The sequence below is a fragment of the Panthera pardus genome, unplaced genomic scaffold, assembly GCF_024362965.1.
Source record: "Panthera pardus isolate Hobbes unplaced genomic scaffold, ASM2436296v1 HiC_scaffold_6, whole genome shotgun sequence".
Classification (NCBI taxonomy): domain Eukaryota; kingdom Metazoa; phylum Chordata; class Mammalia; order Carnivora; family Felidae; genus Panthera; species Panthera pardus.
The window spans coordinates 105,773,814-105,791,090 of NW_026526991.1; the positions used below are offsets into that span (position 1 = coordinate 105,773,814).

Here is a 17,277-nt window from a genome sequence, read left to right on the forward strand (position 1 = left end):
GAGTTAATTTAGGGAAACCAATTTAGCGTAGTGTCTGGCCCAATAAAGGAAATTTCCCTGCCTTTCCTGACCTTGGTGGGGGTGAAGGGTGGGCACAGAGATGCTGAACTTGATGTCCACAAGTCCTTAAGACAGTGGTTCCCAAACTCTTGGTCATAGATTGGTGCCCAGCTGAATATCATAATCACAGTAATGGTTTCTTTAGTACAAGTGTTGGGGTGCTTTCTCTGGAGATTCTGTTTTGGGGAGTGTAGGAAGGGGCTGCACCAGAATTTGAGAAGTTGCCCAAGTGATCCTGAAGCATAGGTAGATTTGGAGACCTACTGAAAATATATTCAAAAGTATGAGTGTGCATGCACACACGTACCTATGTGCATTTTTCCAGAGAAAGGCCCCCTTGTTTTCACCAGATTCTCAAAGTGCTTCATAATCCCACAAAAATTAAGAATCGCTCTTGTGTGCTTTGTGCTCGCTGGCACAGATGATGGTCTGGAGAATATGGGCTTAGGACATGAACCGGCCTCTAAGTCTAGCACTGCTGGGCTCTCCTCCTCCCCTCACTCTAGAGATTCCTGGGGAAATAGGAACAGGTGCTTGGTCACCTGACTCTGGCAGGTGGGTAAGTGGGGCATCTCATCATGCTGACTCCAGAGGTTCCTGAGATAGTTGTAACTGGCCTGAAAAGTTGACATGGAAATCGCTTCCGTCTGGTTCCTGTAAACGTGAAATCTGTTATGAATTACATCCATCTGAGTGAAAGAGGGATAGAGGTTTGTGGTGTGTGTGCAGGAGAGGCAGCCTCGGCATGGTCTGAAAGCTTTTGCAATTTTTCCTAATTGGTCCAATCTTTGTCAGCAATGAGTCTCCTTTTTTCTTTTCTCCATCCCATCCTCCATTGCCTGTAATGTCTGACTTCCTGGCAAGGCAAACAGGCACCAGAACCGGGATGTTGTGATTCCGGAGGATTTTCAGGTGTGTGATGGTAAAAACAGGCAGGAAGGGAATGTTGGCTCTGTGTTTGGCAGCTAAGGAGACTTGTTTTTCAACATGCCTTGTGAGGTTAGGAGACTTGGACTTTTTTCCTTGTTTTCTGTATTCTTGGTAAGTCTCCTAAGATGCTCTATGAACTGTGCTGTGAACTCTGACTTCCCCTATGATGTCCTCAAGTTTACCACTGAAGGGACAGAAGTTTGCAACTGTTTCCGGTCGCCATGGGTGATACCTTGGTAACTTGAACTAAGTTCATGTTAGTTTGTAGTCTTTGGTGTCAACTTTAGGGTACCCATTCCTTTGTTGTCTCCTGTCAGAGCTAACACAGATCACGTAAGAATGTGATTTGCCTCATATAGAACCCCCTGCCATGCAGTTATATCTAGAATATGAAATAGTCAGTGAGTGCTGTGAGTGTCTTTCTGTGTGGTTGTTAGTCTGTTCGTTCATTCCCTCAACCCTTACCTCTTGCTTGTCTGCCACGTGCCAGGCACAGTCACCAACACTGGAAGTATCGTGAGGACCAATGCTCAGTCCTGCTTTTCTGGAACTTACCTTTTGGTGAGGAGGACAGGAGAACAGGCGGCGTGATAGAGCAGACAGAGAATCTTGTTTTCTAGGATGCTTTCTTCCTTGTTGGCTTGGTGGCTTCCTCTTCCTCACAAAATACTCCTAACACTAGGATCTTAAAGATGAATAATAATGGAAATAACTTAAGATACTTCCCATTCCATGGGCATTTGCCTTTAAACTGGAGTTAAAATCTTATGTAAAGGGATGTGGAGCTAAATTTTGGGGTAGGCTCTGTGGGAAGACCTGGAATCTCCCTCTGAAGTGGCTAATGCTGCCCGGCTGGCTGTAGCTCATTCACCATGCCTGTCGCCAAGCTGTGTGAAGGTACAGATGTCTCCACTGACACCCTCCAAGTTGTCTCTCTTGTGTTTCTACTTCTCTGCTTTGTATCACTCCCACTTTACCACCGGTGAATCCCTCTCTGTTTTCATGTGTGGCTGGCAGGTGCAGTCGAGATACCAGGAGGAAGGAATCAAGCAGCTGAGGAGGGGCCAGGCTGTTCTTCCTCCCGCCCACAGTACCTGCTCTGCACCCAATCCTTCCCCCCCACCACACTCTCTACCCTGCATACCCCTGTGCCTTCAGAGCTTTGCCCAGACCTCTGAGGCCTGCATGAGTGCCTGTCTACAGGGCTGTCTCTCAGCTAGTCCTCTGGCTCTTATCTCCTGCCTTGCTTGTATACCCCTGGGCAGAAGCTGCCATGTATCCTTGGCCACCTTTTCTCATGGACCATGTCTTTTTTGCCCTGTCCCTGAGACCAGCCTAGACTTCCCAAAACATGATAGCCATCTTTGTGGCCCTGTGTGAAGAGAGCCCAACAAATGCTTGTGGCCTGACTGATTGGTTTTCCAGCCAGGCCATCAGTTGTTTCCTGGCCACAGTCTGGCTCCTCTTTTGAGTGCCTTCCTCTGCCCCCCACTCTAAGGAGGCAGTGGCCAGATTCACGTCAGCAGCTGCTCCCACTGTGGGCTGTGGTTTTGGTGAGCCGCTTTTTAGGCCTCTCATCTTTATGGGAAGCCTGCCCAGCCCTGGCCTGATTAGAATTGGATGGTGGCAATAAAGGTTTCCCTTCCCTCCAGTGGGGCTGAGTGTGTAGCCTTGAATGGCTGGAGTTAGCCACACATGATAGCGGGTTTCCTTCCTGGGCCTCTAGTCACTGTCTTCAACTGTGCGGTGGGTCTACTTGGCTCAGGTCACCCAGACAGGACTGAAGTCAGGCTCTTGCTGTGTTGGGTAGGGCCTGGGTAACTAGGTGAGGTTAGGTGCCCACCCCTTGATCTCCTTTGGGATGGAACTTCTGAAGGAGAGCCAGGCAGTTGTGCAGTGGGTCCTGAAGCAACAGCAGGCCATGGGGAGGATGGCCACGGATGGAGTGAGGGCACCTTTCAGTGACAGAAGTTACCTTCTGCCCAAACAGAAGTTGAATTTATTTATTTATTTATTTATTTATTTATTTATTTATTTATTTACTTACTTTTAAAGGAAGGAAGGAAAAGATGAAGAACTTTAGAGGTCAGAGTCTGAGACAGCCCAAGGTGGAGACAAAAAGAGTGCCAGGGAAGAACATACACTGAGACACAGAGAGACAGTGAGTGGCAGATTGGCAGAGAGAGAGGCAGGAAGACCACAGGGAGAGAAGTACTGAGAGAGAGAGAGACAGACAGACAGACAGAGGAAGAGGGAGAGGGAAGCCTAGAAGAAGCAGTGGTGACATTGCTTATGGATTTCCTGATCCCTGACTTGTTCACAACTTCTGCTGGGAGTCTCTAAAGTACAGTCTTAATGTAGGTATCCATTTAATAATAATAGGATTTCTTGAGCAATTGCTGTGTGCCAAGTACTGTGCTAAGACATTTGTAAACGTAACCTCCTTTAATTTTTATGACAATCCCATGAGGGGACTTTCATTATCTCATTTTATACAAGAGGAACAGGTGCTCAGAATAGGGAACATGGCAAGCAAGGAAAAGAGCCAGGACTCTGACCTGAGGTCTGTGGAACCCCAACGTGTATCACTGTAAAATATGTGACACTTCTTTCTCTTCTGGGAGCTGCACCATCCATTTTATCCCATGTGGTCCTCTTTTCACAAACAGCCCACCCCTTTTTCATCTCCTACCTCTGCCATCACTCTCTGCTTTCTTGCTGCCAGCAGTCAAGCCCACAGACTCACTGTGAAAGCGTATCTTACCTTTGTGTACCATTGTGTTTCCAGAGCCTTTCCCATACAGTGATTCTGTGAGCAGATATTATTTTCTACATTCTGTAGAAGGGGAAAGTGGCTCAGTGAGATTCAATGACTGCCTAGGGTTGCACCGCACAACTGTTAGGTGGTGGAGCCAGGATGCAAATCCAGTGTCAGAATTCAAATCCAGCACCCTCCTAACCTCACTGGCCACCTCTCTGAGGAGCCATGTTCTTCATAGCAGCCACTCCATCTTGAGCCAGAGGATAGGCCATGGAACCAGGAAGTGGTTTGCATTTGGAACTGAGATGGGGTTGGTTGTGGGTAGAGAGACACTGAGGCAATGAGTGGGCCCATAGAAACTTCTCCCTGGGAGCTGCAGCCTCTCCCCAAGGCAGAGCATCTGAGTAATGGCTTAGTGTTGACCACTGGCCATTTTCAGAAAGTCTGCCCTCCAACAGAGTAGAGGGCTGATACGTCAGGTAAGTGTGAGGAAACCTACTGTTTGGGGGGCATGTATTAGTGACTGGCAGGCCTGACATCAGGGAAACATGGAGACAGCCAGGTGTGGCAAAGAGACCAGGAGCAGTGTCCACAGAGAGTAGGATACCTGCCTTGAAGTGTTCCATTTACCTTCTTTAAAGGGAAATGACCACGAAAGCAAAGGCAGATCTCCCACTGGTGCTCCCACATGGTTGCAGCTAAGGTCCTGAGGCTCTAAGGTCCCTGACATGTTGTCCTGATGTCAGAGTCGGGTCTGCTGACCCCTCAGAGGGATTAAGTTGTCCCATCTGCATGGTAGCGAGGAGGGTATCTGTGGAGGCACCCCGGCCCTATCTCCTTGAAACACTGCCTTGGGCCTCCAGAAATAGCAGCTGTCAGAGAGAAGCAAATACCCAAACAGAACAAGCAGCCTGTGTGTGAGTCTTCACTCAGAATTAAAACAGAAACCAAAAAAATTGTTATCAACACAATACCTAGGGGCCACGTGATAGAATAACTGTCGTCTTCCTGGGGTTGTGTAAAACTTTCCAAGGCCCACGGCCCTCTGATGTTTGGTAACTCTACCCATCAGCATATCGGACATCTTCAAATATACCCACAAATCACATCAAGTAGAATATGTTTGCTGTAACAAAGTTAGAAACAATGGTTGTGTTTTTATAATGTTGAGTTTTATTAAGAATAAATTATTCACTTTGGTCTTGTGATATAGACTTTATTATATTGATAGATAACTCTTATGTGTTGAGCTGCATTTGACTAGTTGACACAATGTTAAGTGTTATGGACATTGAGTTACATATCCATTTTGATTTTGTACTTTTCGTCTCTATTTTGGACCCAATCTAGTTTTTTAAAAAATTTTCGAGTGTTTTTCTGGGGTAATGAAAAGCTTGTAGGGCATAGGCATTGAGTCTCTTGTGCCCAGTGTATAATCTCTTCTATCCCTTCCCACCTCACCCTCCAGACCCAGAGTGAGAGAGAAAGAAAGAGACTTCTTCAGTGAATTGATATTCACTTTCTGGCCTAAATTATACTAGGTTCTCAGGTCCTCCAGTCTCCTCTTGGTGTTGTTTTTATAACTATAAAATATAAGAAGTGTTCTTTGAGAAATGTGGAAAATTTCTAAGTGTCCCAAACAGATGATATTAAATCAGTTACCACAGATCCTTTGGCAGAAGGGAGGATATAAATTCTAAATGTGATTGTGTCAACCAGCTCAGATTTTCAGAAGTGAAGAGTAAAGATGTGGGGAGGGCTGGTTCTTCCAGAGCCTCTGACTGCGACCTTTGTGTGGCTCTGGTGTAATGTAGATGATAGATTTTCCCTCTTGCTCCAAAAAAGAGACTTGTGCTGGATGTAGCCATGATGGAGGTGCCTCACAGGCACTGTGTGCAAATATTGTGCCCGAGGGGAGCAGAGTGAAGAACTGACTTGGGTGACAAGAGGCAGAATTGTAAAAAGGAGAGGAAAGCTGGAGAAAACCCCTCTAGGGCCAGGGACCTGGCTTATCCAAGACATTCAGGTAGGATCTGGGCTATGGAAGCAGGAAGACACTCTGCCATGTGGGGACACCATGGCTTCCTCTTTAGGGACTGAAGCTGGGCTCTGGCTATGCTTCCCAAGATGGGGGCACCAGGTCTAGCTTCCAAAGGGCCACTTCTAGGAGGGGCCTGTTACTCATCTGGAAAACTATCAGCACCTTGAGTGGGAACCTGTAGGGGCGAGAGAGAGGGAAGCATTTGGCTATCCTCAACCACAGTGATTTACCTGACATAAGAAAAACTAAAATGAAGCATCATAAATTGTGACAGGCCCCGTTAATGTGACACACTCATTAAGAGCTCTGATAACTAGTGATATTTAAAGAAGGGGAAAAAACCCTCATAAAAAGACATGAAGGGATTTACTACAGGAAAAGAAAATATAGATCCCTTGAGATGACTGATACAAGAGAACAAAGGAGGTCCTGAAAGTGGCTGCCTTTGATCAAGGTGAGAGCCAGAATCTTCAAGGTTGGACACAGGTACTTCTGAAACCCAGGAGAAGCATCTTTTGGGTCATGCCTGGTGTTTCTCCATTAAGCAAGTAGTACATTCAACCAGAACTTGCTCTTTGTTAATGGAGTGGAATCCCCTTTCTACACTAAAAATGAGATTATGTAAAATCTAAAATTTATTTTTAAAGAGGGAGGGCTTTTTTGTGTGCCTGGTGCATTACCATAAAATGACACTGTCTTACTCCTTATTGCCTAATTAGTAATATTGTACTTCTGTGTGAAATGGTGTGTTTAAACATTGCCAATCGATTTAAACAAAAGAATTCAAAATACTGTAGGATGGAGCACAGTGAAACATTCCTGCCAGCCAGTGTTCTCCCAGGGTAAGGTTTTTGTCATTTCAAGGTATGCCTGTGCAACAGGAACATAGCAGAAGAGGGAAGTTTCCTTCAGTTTTTCAGTCCTCACCATGTTTTCTGACCTTTCCATTTCCTTCATCCAGGGCTTAGCTGGTCCTAGGGCTGTAAAAAGTTTTAGGGTCTTATAGACTTAGCTGGATATTGGGCTTAGTGGGATCTATCATTCATTTTTTCATTCATTATACACTTAGTGAAGACATATATAAACTATGGGTTCTAGGTATTAAAGACATAGAATAAGGATAATAGAGTTCCTTTCCTTTAGGAGGTCAGCCCAGTGGGAAAACAGATATTCTTGTGGAAAATTGAAATATACCCTGGTCAGCAAAGAGGATGGTAGAGAGATGAGCAGATTTCATGGCAACCTTGAGAAAGAGTGTAGTAGAATAGCCTGCCTGCTGTAACAAATAACCCCCAATTCTTGGTGGCTTAACAGGATAAAGGTTTATTTCTTCTATCACAGTCCAACTTAGATTGGCAGGGTCGTGATAGGGGACATTCAGGGATTCAGGGTTCTTCTGTTTAGAGGCTGTGCCATCCCCTTGGGCCTGGAAATTTTCCTTTGGATCCCCTGAATCTGGGCTGACAGATAAGAGATAATAAGGGGCATGGAGGGTTGTACCCGAAGTTTTAAGGTCCAGGCCTAGAGGTGGAGCTCATCATTTCCTACATGTTCCATTGGATAGAAAGCAATTCATGGCCCTGCCCCCTGCAGGGGAGTCTGGGAAATATGGTCTGGCTTTGTGCTCATGTGGAAGAGGAGCAGGTTTGGTGAACATTAGTGCCACATTCACTGCAAGGAGCAACTGCCGCCCCCCCCCCCCCCCCCCGGGAAGTCAGAGCAGCTCCATGAAAAGTGAGTACTGAGGATGGGTGGAGTTTGCCACATAAAGATGTTGAGTGTTGGTGCCAGGCCAGGAGGGAGTAGGGGTGTGAGAAGAGTACCTCAAGGAAAGGAAGTGGAAATAACTTGGATTTGTCTTCAGATAGAGCTGGATTTAAACATTGGCCTACAACTAGCAATGGTGTGACCTTGAGCCTGGTCCCTGTGTGTCCCAGGTGTCAGCTTCAGCTCTTCATCTCATGCCCTCTCCCAGATTGTGGGCATTAGGGACTTGCCTTCTACAGTCCCTGCTGGCTCCAGTGTCAACCACAGTCACTTTCTCTGAGTATGCCCTTCTCCCTGCTCTGGACAAACCCTGACATGGACCTGTTCCCCTTCTTTGAGTTACACACACACACACACACACACACACACACACACTCACACACACACTCACACACTCACACACACAGACACTCCAGTCCCACACAAGGTTTTTATGAGTATATCAGCCTGTACTCAGGTTTTGGGAAGCTAAAGGGAGTTCACATCATTGTAATGTAAATATTGAATGTTTGAAGTTTCTGTGCTCAGAAAGTCCTTCCGACATTTTTGCCTACCCAGGCCTTACAGTTTTAATGTATTTCTTGCCCTTTCTATTTCTCCCCCTCTACTGCCCCCAAACCACTTGAACATACTCTCCTCATTTTTATTATGCAGAGCAGTTCAGCTCTATATAGTCCCTAAACTTAGCTCAGAGCTTTCCTCTGCACATCCACTGATGTGCTTTCCCACACAAGGGGCCATATCCACTGATGTGCCTTCCCACATGATGGGCCATCTGATGGGGATCTGACCCCATCTTCTTGGATGAGGGAAAAGGGGTGGTAGAGAGACTCATTTTTCCATTGCTTCAAAGGCAGAAGCAGATGGCGTCAATTTTTGTTTTAAGTAACTTTTTCTTTCTTTTATATACAATTTCACTAAGGATCAGATGGGAATGTTGCCACCCAAATTGCAAGGTTGTTGTGAGAAATAAGATAATATATGAAAATGTGTAATATGGTGCCTGGCACATAGCAGATCCTCAATTAAAATGCAGCTGTCACTCCTCTCCCGCCCACCCTCAGAGTCACAGGGTATTAAAAGGCACAGTGCTGTGTGGTCAGTGACACTGACCTAGATGGGTCAAGGGGACAGTGTGTGATGGGGAGTCGTGAGAGCTGGAGCTGCAGAGGGGGAGTGGGGCCAAACAATTTCATGCCGTGCTTTTATCCAAGGAGATGGGCCTTTGTCCTCTGCATTCAGAATTCAGAACTTAGCACATTAGATATAAATGGGAGGAGAACCTTTTAAAATAGCCGTCTGTTTGAGCAGAAGTCTTTTTACTGAGATTCAAGATGTGGCTCCAAGTAGGTTTAAATTTGCAGAGCACATGCAGAAGCTGGTTCGTTGCTCTAGGATGCCACACCTGCAGTTAGGGCAGACATAGTGTGTCCTCCCACGTGAGCTGCAGCTTATTGGCCCTGTCTGGAAGACCCGGCTGAAACTTGTTACCCTGAGGAGCTGGTTTGCATGACAGATCCTGCAGGGAAATGGCTGGCAGAGCTGGAGGGTTCACGTACTCTCCCAGCAGCCTGCTCTTTGTGAGAGCCCCGTGCCTTTACTTCTCTTTGAGAGGTAGAGGAAGAGAGGCCCAGGCAAGTAAGCAGCTGACACAGTCAGGCATGTGCTGCAAGGATCAAAACCCTTTCTCCTGCCACTCCCCCAGTCTCCCAGAGCTAAGAGGGGCCCTGGCCCATCCAGCAGAGGATCTTCTCCTGCAGCAGTCTCTTGACAAGTCTTTGGGGCCATCCAACCTCTGCCCCAACACCTCTAGGAGTGGAAATCCATTTGGGGATATCTGTAATCCTGAAAAAGGGTTTTCTTAGAGCTGTCTTCCTTTATCTTTTACCTGTTGCACTTTACTTTGCCATCTGGAGGGGAAAAAGGTATTCTCCCTTCCTTAGGAAATCCTTGTTGATACCAAAGACAGCTCCCATGTGTCTCTTTGTTGTCTTGGTTGTCCCTTAGGCTAACAATCCTCTTCACTGCACCCTTTCCCTGCAGTCCTGGCCACCTCATCTGAACTCTGCTGTTTGCCTTTGACCCACACTTCCTCAGCTCTACCTGGCCACAGGGATGAGAGACTGTTGCTTCCCCTTAGGACAGCATAGCCTGAGATTATATACTGCCTTCCTCCTCCTCCCTCCTCCTTTTTGTCCTCCCCCGCCCTCCTCCTCATCCTCCCTGTCTCTCCTCTTTCCCCATCTTTCCTCCTCCCCCTCCCTCCTCCTCTCCTTCATTCTCCCCCTCCCTTTTCCTTTCCTCTTCTTTCCTCCCTCCTCCTTCCTTCCTCCTCCTCCCTTCTTCTCTCCTCTCCCTCCTCCTTGTTCTCCTCTCACTCCTCATCCCCCTCCCTCCTCCTTCCACATCACATTGTTTACTTGTGTTGAAATTTTAGGCAACTGGAATTCCTCAGTCATTTTTCATGTGTAGTGGTAAGTTTTGTTTCTCTCTTTCTGTCCATGGACAGTTCCTTCTTTTGGAGATTTCTTGGTAAATGTTTTTCCTTGACACACTTGGCCCCTTTTGGGGCTTCTTTGCTTGTCCCCCCCCCCCAACCATTCCTGATCTGTGATATTCTTATTTTCTTTCCCACTATGAATGCTGTGTTTCAGTGACTGGAGGAGTTTTTGGCCTATTTGATGAACTTCTTATGCTCCCTTATGCTCCCTGTGAACATTTATGCTCCCTTTGATTCTATCCCATTTTCCCATGCAGGAACGCTCATTCCCTAAGTCCTGACCAGCCATTGAACACCTATGGGAGGTGTCACTGGGTTTCTTGCCCTCATAGGAGCACAGTGTTCATCAGGTTCTATCCTGCAGCCTACACTGGCATATCTGAAAATTCCATCATTGTAGAAGTAGGAATACTTTCCAAACAAAGGTCCTGTGAGGACACTTGGGGACACTGTATTCCCAAGAGCAAACACTGACTACAATGTCTTTTTGGCTATCATGGGATCTTGTAGAAAACTTTCAAGTTACCAAAATAGAGAATATGTTCTAATGTCTTACAAATGAACCAAATACACTTCCCTTAATGGGAGAAGAGATGTGTGTGTGTGTTTTTTTATCACTGATAATAATAGCAGAGATGACAGTAATAGTTATTACTTGCCTGGCACTGTGCTCTGTGTTCTACACACCTTTGTCATTTAGTCCATACAGCAACTAATGAGGAGTGAGTTTGCATATCTCAAAGCCTGGAGGGGTCATCAGACCTGCCCTGATCACATGGCTAGAGAGCAGAGCAGTGGCGCCAGAGCTCCCTGTAACCAGCAAGTCATGTTTCCCACAGGACAGTTGGGATCATGGCTGTGCCAGTGTTGCTGCCACTTGGGGGTGAGTCTCTGGGCCTTAGTTTCTCCCGTGGTAAAGATGGGATCAGATTAGATGTGCTTAAGAGTGTTATCAGCTATATATGTCTATGATTTGATATCTCTGTTATTTCAGAGACAGCTTCCTTTGGGAAACATTGTTGTCACAAGAAAAGAAAATTGCCTTCTGTCAAAATGTTTTCTAGTCTCGGACACAGTGAATGGGGTTAGCACCAGAGGTAGAAAGACATTACTACAGGAAGCAGGGTGGAGATGAGGCTTAGGATGGGTGGATGGGCCAGCATCCTAAACTGAATAGGGACATAATTCTTCGGGAGCCACAAAATTATACATCTGATTCTGTCCCCTGCAATTCAAGCCTGCTAGAGGTAGTGAATGTCAGACTGGTGAGGATCTTCCCCTTGGCCTCAGACTCAGAAATTCATATGTCAGGTCAGGAAGGGGACCCCAGCACCATTTAGCACCCCCTTCATTTTATGTCAGCATACATGGAACTCTCAGCCCTTAGAGGACAGAGACCTCTGAGGCCATATGTTCCAAACTCCCAAAGAATCTCTGACAGAGGAGACTTTAGATCACGGGGGCTTCACACTCTGTGCCCCCTCAGGGGTACCATCCCTGATAAGTACATCTTCAAGAGCCAGCCTTGGTAGATAGAGCAGGGATTCCTTTTGGAATACGGAACTTGTAAGACTCTTTCAGCCTCTCTTCCAGTAGTTCATCTGTCAGGCTGGTTAGTAGGACAAGGAGCCTGGAACCCTCCTGTTGTTTCAGGAAGCTCCTCTTGTCCATCTATCCTGAATACCTGTGATTTGCCAGCTCACTCTACAGTTCTTAGTGGGAATTAATGAATCCGGGATTCTTTGCTACTTCTCAGGTGATAAATTGTGATAAAGTATAGTCAAGATCTCCTAGCCTAAATGTAATGAAAGCCTAAATGAAGTAGCATTGGTAAGATATTTTGAGTCATACACAAAAAAATAATTTATTGGCAATCCCCAAATTTTGAACTGTTCTTTTATTCATTGTTAGCTTGGTGTTTTAAACTTAGAAAATTTTAAATGGCATTTAGATTTCTGGGCTGGCCTGTTTAACCCATAATACAGCTGAAACACTCTATAGTTACCATGAATCACAGTGGAAAATAATATTTTTGTAAATGAGTAGTATAGAATTGCAGTTAGACTCCCTCTATATCGAACTACTTTTGGAAAGCCGTCAGCAGTTTCCAGCTAGAACAGAAACATATTTAACACTGAAGTGTAAAAGCAGGATGTCCGATTAATCTTTACTCTGATAAGAGGGAAGTGAGGAAGAACCGAGAGTTTACTGGGTATTTACATGGTCCAGGCAAGCAGCAAGGAGAGCAGTGTGGTTCAGGGTTCTTGAGGCTGTGGTAGGTGTAGCCCTTATGGTCTCCTGTAAACATTTCTTCCTGGGTATTTTTTTCTAAAATTTTTAGAAGTTTTATTTATTTATTTATTTTGAGAGAGAGAGAGAGAGAGAGAGAGAGACAGAGACATGAACCAGTAGGGAAGGGGCAGAGAGAGAGAGGGGGACAGAGGATCTGAAGGAGGCTCTGCGCTGACAACGGAGAGCCTGATGTGGGCCTCGAAGCCACGAACCATGAGATCATGACCTGAGCCACCAGGGTGCCCCTTGAGTATTTTAAATATCACCTAGCCCAGCAGGTCCAGAGCTGATAGGAATAAGGTGGGCAGCAGGAAGGGAAGACTCCAGGGCTTCTATAGTTTTGAGCAGGACAAAACCTGTTAGCAGCCTGCCTTCTGGTTCAGAATGGATGGGCTGGGCTTGCCCAGTGAAACATATTCTGGTCCTTTTTAGGTCAGCAGTCCCATGGCCAGCAGTATATCCAGAGCTGGCTTTTTACCAGGCACAGGCTGGCCCAAAGCACCCCTTCCTTCAGGGGCACCATCTTGCTCTTCTAAGATGGGAGATGGGAGCTAAAGCTGTCAGAACAAGGAGACTGCAGCAAGGTACCTCACTACAGCCCAGAACACCTACCCTATGCCCTTAGGAAATTTAAATCCTACCACTCTTTCGGCTGCTCTTCTCTATCAAGACATGTAAATCGGGATTCCCAATTTAAGAATTTATCCCTTCTTCCCTTGGTGGATCTCTTCCCCACCCTCTACCTCTGTCTCTCCCTTTCGTTCCCTTCTCTCTCCACTCTACCCCTCCTCCCTCGCCCTCTCTCTTTCCTCCCAGTCCCTCTTTCCCTCTTTTTCCTCCTCTCTCCGTCTCTCTCTGTCCTCCCTCTCCCCCTCTCCAGCTTCCCTGCTTCTTGACTTTACTAAAGCTACTCACTGACCATTGGAAATGCCAATTAAATCCTGAGTGCTGTGTGACTTGAATTCAAATTGTACCCCAGGAATTCTGACACAGTCTGTGTTTCCCATTGATTTAAAAAATTAAGACTCAGTGATATAATGTAATTCATTATTATGTAATAAAAGCCTATTATGGATTGTAATTTTTCAGTGACTAACTCAATTTTACTTATTAGTGTTCATTTAAATCTTAGCTTATTATATGTTCAATACTACAAGTATTAGAACCATTTTTCTTCAAAAATCAGCCATTTGGATTTTTTCATCAGTTTAGACAAGACTTTCCTCCTCCCTCTTCCTCCAAAAACATTCAGGTAGGTGAGATTTTCCTACATTCAAATCAGTGATTGAATAGGACCAAACTGGAGGATGATTAAATTTGGAACCAGAAGCACCAAACTGAAATGAATTTTATTAATTTCAAAATCTGACATTTTTGAGGACCCTTTAATAGAACCAGGGCTTCTGTAAATAACCACCCAGTGAATCAGTTCCATGCAGAAACAAACCTGTATCTTGAAATGCAACTTTAGATAGTTTTCAAACCAAGCTGCAATTTCATTAGGAAGGTTCCCCTGATTTACATTTTCTGGGTTTAGTAAATTCAATTCAAATTTATTTCCTCCTAAATGAATTTTTACTACCGGAAGGCCCTTGTATGGAAATGATCTTCTATCATTATGTGGTTTGCCTGCCCCTGAGGGTGAGATGGCCTTGATATTGGAGTGGCAGCCAGGGCTTGGAGAGGACTGGAGTTACCTTTCAAGGCTGCATGTGTGTACACACACACACACACACACACACACACACACACACGGCTGAAACAGGAGTAAAGGACACGCTCAAGAAGGAAGGTGCTTGTGTTTGTGCTTGCCTTCTTTAGGACAAAATATTCAGATCTGGCCGTTCTGCTGAAAGCATCTTTGAAGGCAGCAGGGGCCAGGACCTGGGGATCTGCCTGCCTGTTTTCCTCCCCACCTGGCTCTCTCCCCACCTCTGCCTCCCCTGGAGAAGTGGCTTCTGAGGAGGTATGCCGCCAGAAGAGCGCCTGATCTCTGTTGAACCAGAGGCCTCCCCTCAGAGGCTATGTGGATGTGTTCCTCAGGCATAAGAATGACTCACCATTTAATGATTCCCTACAACTCCGTATACTGTAGGCCCCACACGTGTGGGGGAGTGGTACTCTCAGTGTCGCACAGTGGCATTGAGTTCCTCCATTACCAAACTGTGAAGACTTCAGTTTTAAAAAATAGCAATTAAATCACGTTTGGTAGAAAAGGTAAATTCTGCAGTGTCTTTGATAGAAACTCCTCATTTTCTACCCTGCAGCTCTCAGGTTGCACCAGGGGGAGGAAGTCAGAGGTGGGAGGTGGGAAGGTCAGATGAGGGATCCTGGTATTAAGGGAAGAGGACGGAGGACCTGCCTACTAAGCCCTGTGTCCAGGGTTGCTGTGGCGGGCATTCATTTTGACAAGGCCAACAAGAGGTGACATACAGAGCAGCATATTTATTCCATGTGATTCTTAGTCTTCAAGGTGAGGGATGCATTTTGATGTTCTGTTCATTGTTTTCAATTATATATTATAGTGGATTATCCAAAAATCTTTTCTAAACTTTTCCTGAAGCAAATGTAACCTCTTGTAAGTTAGGTATTAGTTGCGTAAAGTCATTTCTCCTGAAGCTCGTGAGTTTGTCCCTTTTGACCTTCAACAAGTGGCTCCACATTGTTCTATCACTCCATCCTGCCCATCGTCTCCTGAGGGGCTTAGAGGCATGCATCCTCCCGATCCTTTGTGCTCTGACATCTTTGGTGTGGCAGCTCTGTCCTCAGAGACCTCCCCCGAAATCGTAAGATGGCTCTACCCATTTCACACATCCCAGGCAGAAGCAGCAATGTCCAGGCCACAGGAGGCATCTTCCCCTGAGTGTGTCTTAAGAATGAGGACACTTCCCCCAGAAGTGTCCAATACACTCCACCATTTCTCCTGGCCAGGAATTGGTCAAATGTCCCGTTAGCAAGGAGAATGGGATTTCCTGACAGGTTTAGATGAATTAGGACTTACCTCCAACACTGGGATTGTGGTATCACAACCAACCAGAATCTGGGCTTTGCCAGCCAGTGAGCAGGAATGATAGCTTTTAGGCAGGCAGTGATACTGATTTCATCACTGGTCTTCCTGGCAGGGGCTTAGAGGGTACCCACCACCTGTTTGTTTATTCATTTTAAGAGTTCAGCTTTAAAAAAAATTTTTAATGCTTATTTATTATTGAAAGACGGGGAGAGACAGAGCATGAGCATGGGAGGAGCAGAGAGAAGGGGAGATACAGAATCTGAAGCAGGCTCCAGGCTCTGAACTGTCAGCACAGAGCCCGATGTGGGGCTTGAATTTACAAAATCCGAAATCATGACCTGAGCTGAAGTCAGACATTTAACCGACTGAACCACCCAGGTGCCCCTAAGAGTTCAGCTTTTTATTGAACATGTTATAAAAGAGGTTTAGTCAGAAAGACCAAAGCCCATGTCATCATCAAACTTCAGATTCTTCTTTCTTTGCTTCTGCCTTCTTCTCAGCTGGGGCAGCAGTGGTAGAGCGGTCAGGGCCTCTGCTGGTGCCGTGCCAGCTGCTGGGACAGGTCCACCAGCCCCTACCATGCAGACAAGGCTCCTGATGTTGACATCAGCCAGAGCCTTTGCAGACAGGCCTGGCCACAAAGGTTTAACACTTAGTAAACCTGCTGCTTTCATGAGGACATTAATCTTATCCTCCATTTCTGTCACCTCATTGTCATGCAGAATGAGGGCGCTGAGTAGATGCAGGTGAGCTCCAAGATGGAGGCCATGGTGTGGGCGCGTGCTAGTCTCAGGGTGAAGTGGGGGACCCACCCCAGCACGGCCTCAGCTTCCTCAGAAGGACTGAACACCTTAGCGGCAGCTGCTGAAAAGTGATACTGACCATTTACGTTTTTCTAGTCTTTTGTCACGTGCAAAAATATGTGTTTTTTTTCTCTTTAAGTTGTAATGATTAGAGAAATTATTCAGTGCTGACCTCGGGCCTCTGTTTCTTCTTGCCTGAACTGGATAATGTGGATTTTAGAGTTGGAAGCCCTCTAAGAACATGCAACTCACAAGCACCTGGGTGGCTCAGTCAGTGAAGTGTCCGACTTCAGCTCAGGTCATGATCTTGTGGCTTGTGCTTTTGAACCCCACATTGGGCTCTGTGCTGACAGCTCAGAGCCTGGACCCTGCTTCAGATTCTGTATCTCCTTCTATCTCTGTCCCTCCCCTGCTCACGCTCTGTCTCTCTCTTCTCTCTTTCAAAAATAAACGTTTAAAAAAACCATGCAGCTCAATCTTTCATTTTACAAATAGGGACACTGAGGCTCATGCTGCTAGGGACTTGCCTGGTGGGTGTCTCATAGCTGGTTTAGCTGAGCATGCCTGTGATGGCTTGTCTCTCATTTCATGGTTTTTTTTTCTACTTTCACGATGCTCCAACCTCTTTCTGTCTACGTAATCAATGCTATTGTGCACTTTTAAGCTTTTCTCTCTGTTAAAACCTGTGCGAGAACCGAAGAACTAGAGAGCAGTCATTTATAGCTCAGCATGAATATTAGATACTTCATATTTTAAGTCTGCTCTTGAATCATTTAAAGACATTTCAAGCATTTATTAACAGAATGAGAATTATTTGGGGGGTAGGAGACCTTTACTTCTCTTCCCGGTCCTTCAGAATGAAACTGGTACCTTGTCTGCCTTCTTGCTCCTCGAAGGCACAACCATCTCAGGAGCTACAGCAGAGAAGAGAAAGGGACCTTGCTTCACATGAGGAAAGCATCCTGCTGGACACCATCCTTAGACCCTTCATTTAATCTAAAAATGTTTTGTGTGTAAAGTACAAGCTCTGTTGTCTTCTGTAAGCAGAGGGTGAGGTGGGTGAGGTGAGGCTCATGGATAAAGGGCCATAGGTCCTTAGAATGCTCCGGGTCC

At 45.9% G+C, this 17,277-nt stretch overlaps 1 protein-coding gene and 1 pseudogene across 50 annotated transcripts in view; one reads left to right on the forward strand and one right to left on the reverse strand.

Moving 5' to 3' along the window:
- Positions 1–17,277, forward strand: part of CACNA1C (calcium voltage-gated channel subunit alpha1 C) — a 752,487-nt gene that overhangs the window by 221,327 nt on the left and 513,883 nt on the right. The window lies entirely within an intron of this gene.
- Positions 15,787–16,130, reverse strand: LOC109276261 (60S acidic ribosomal protein P1-like; annotated as a pseudogene).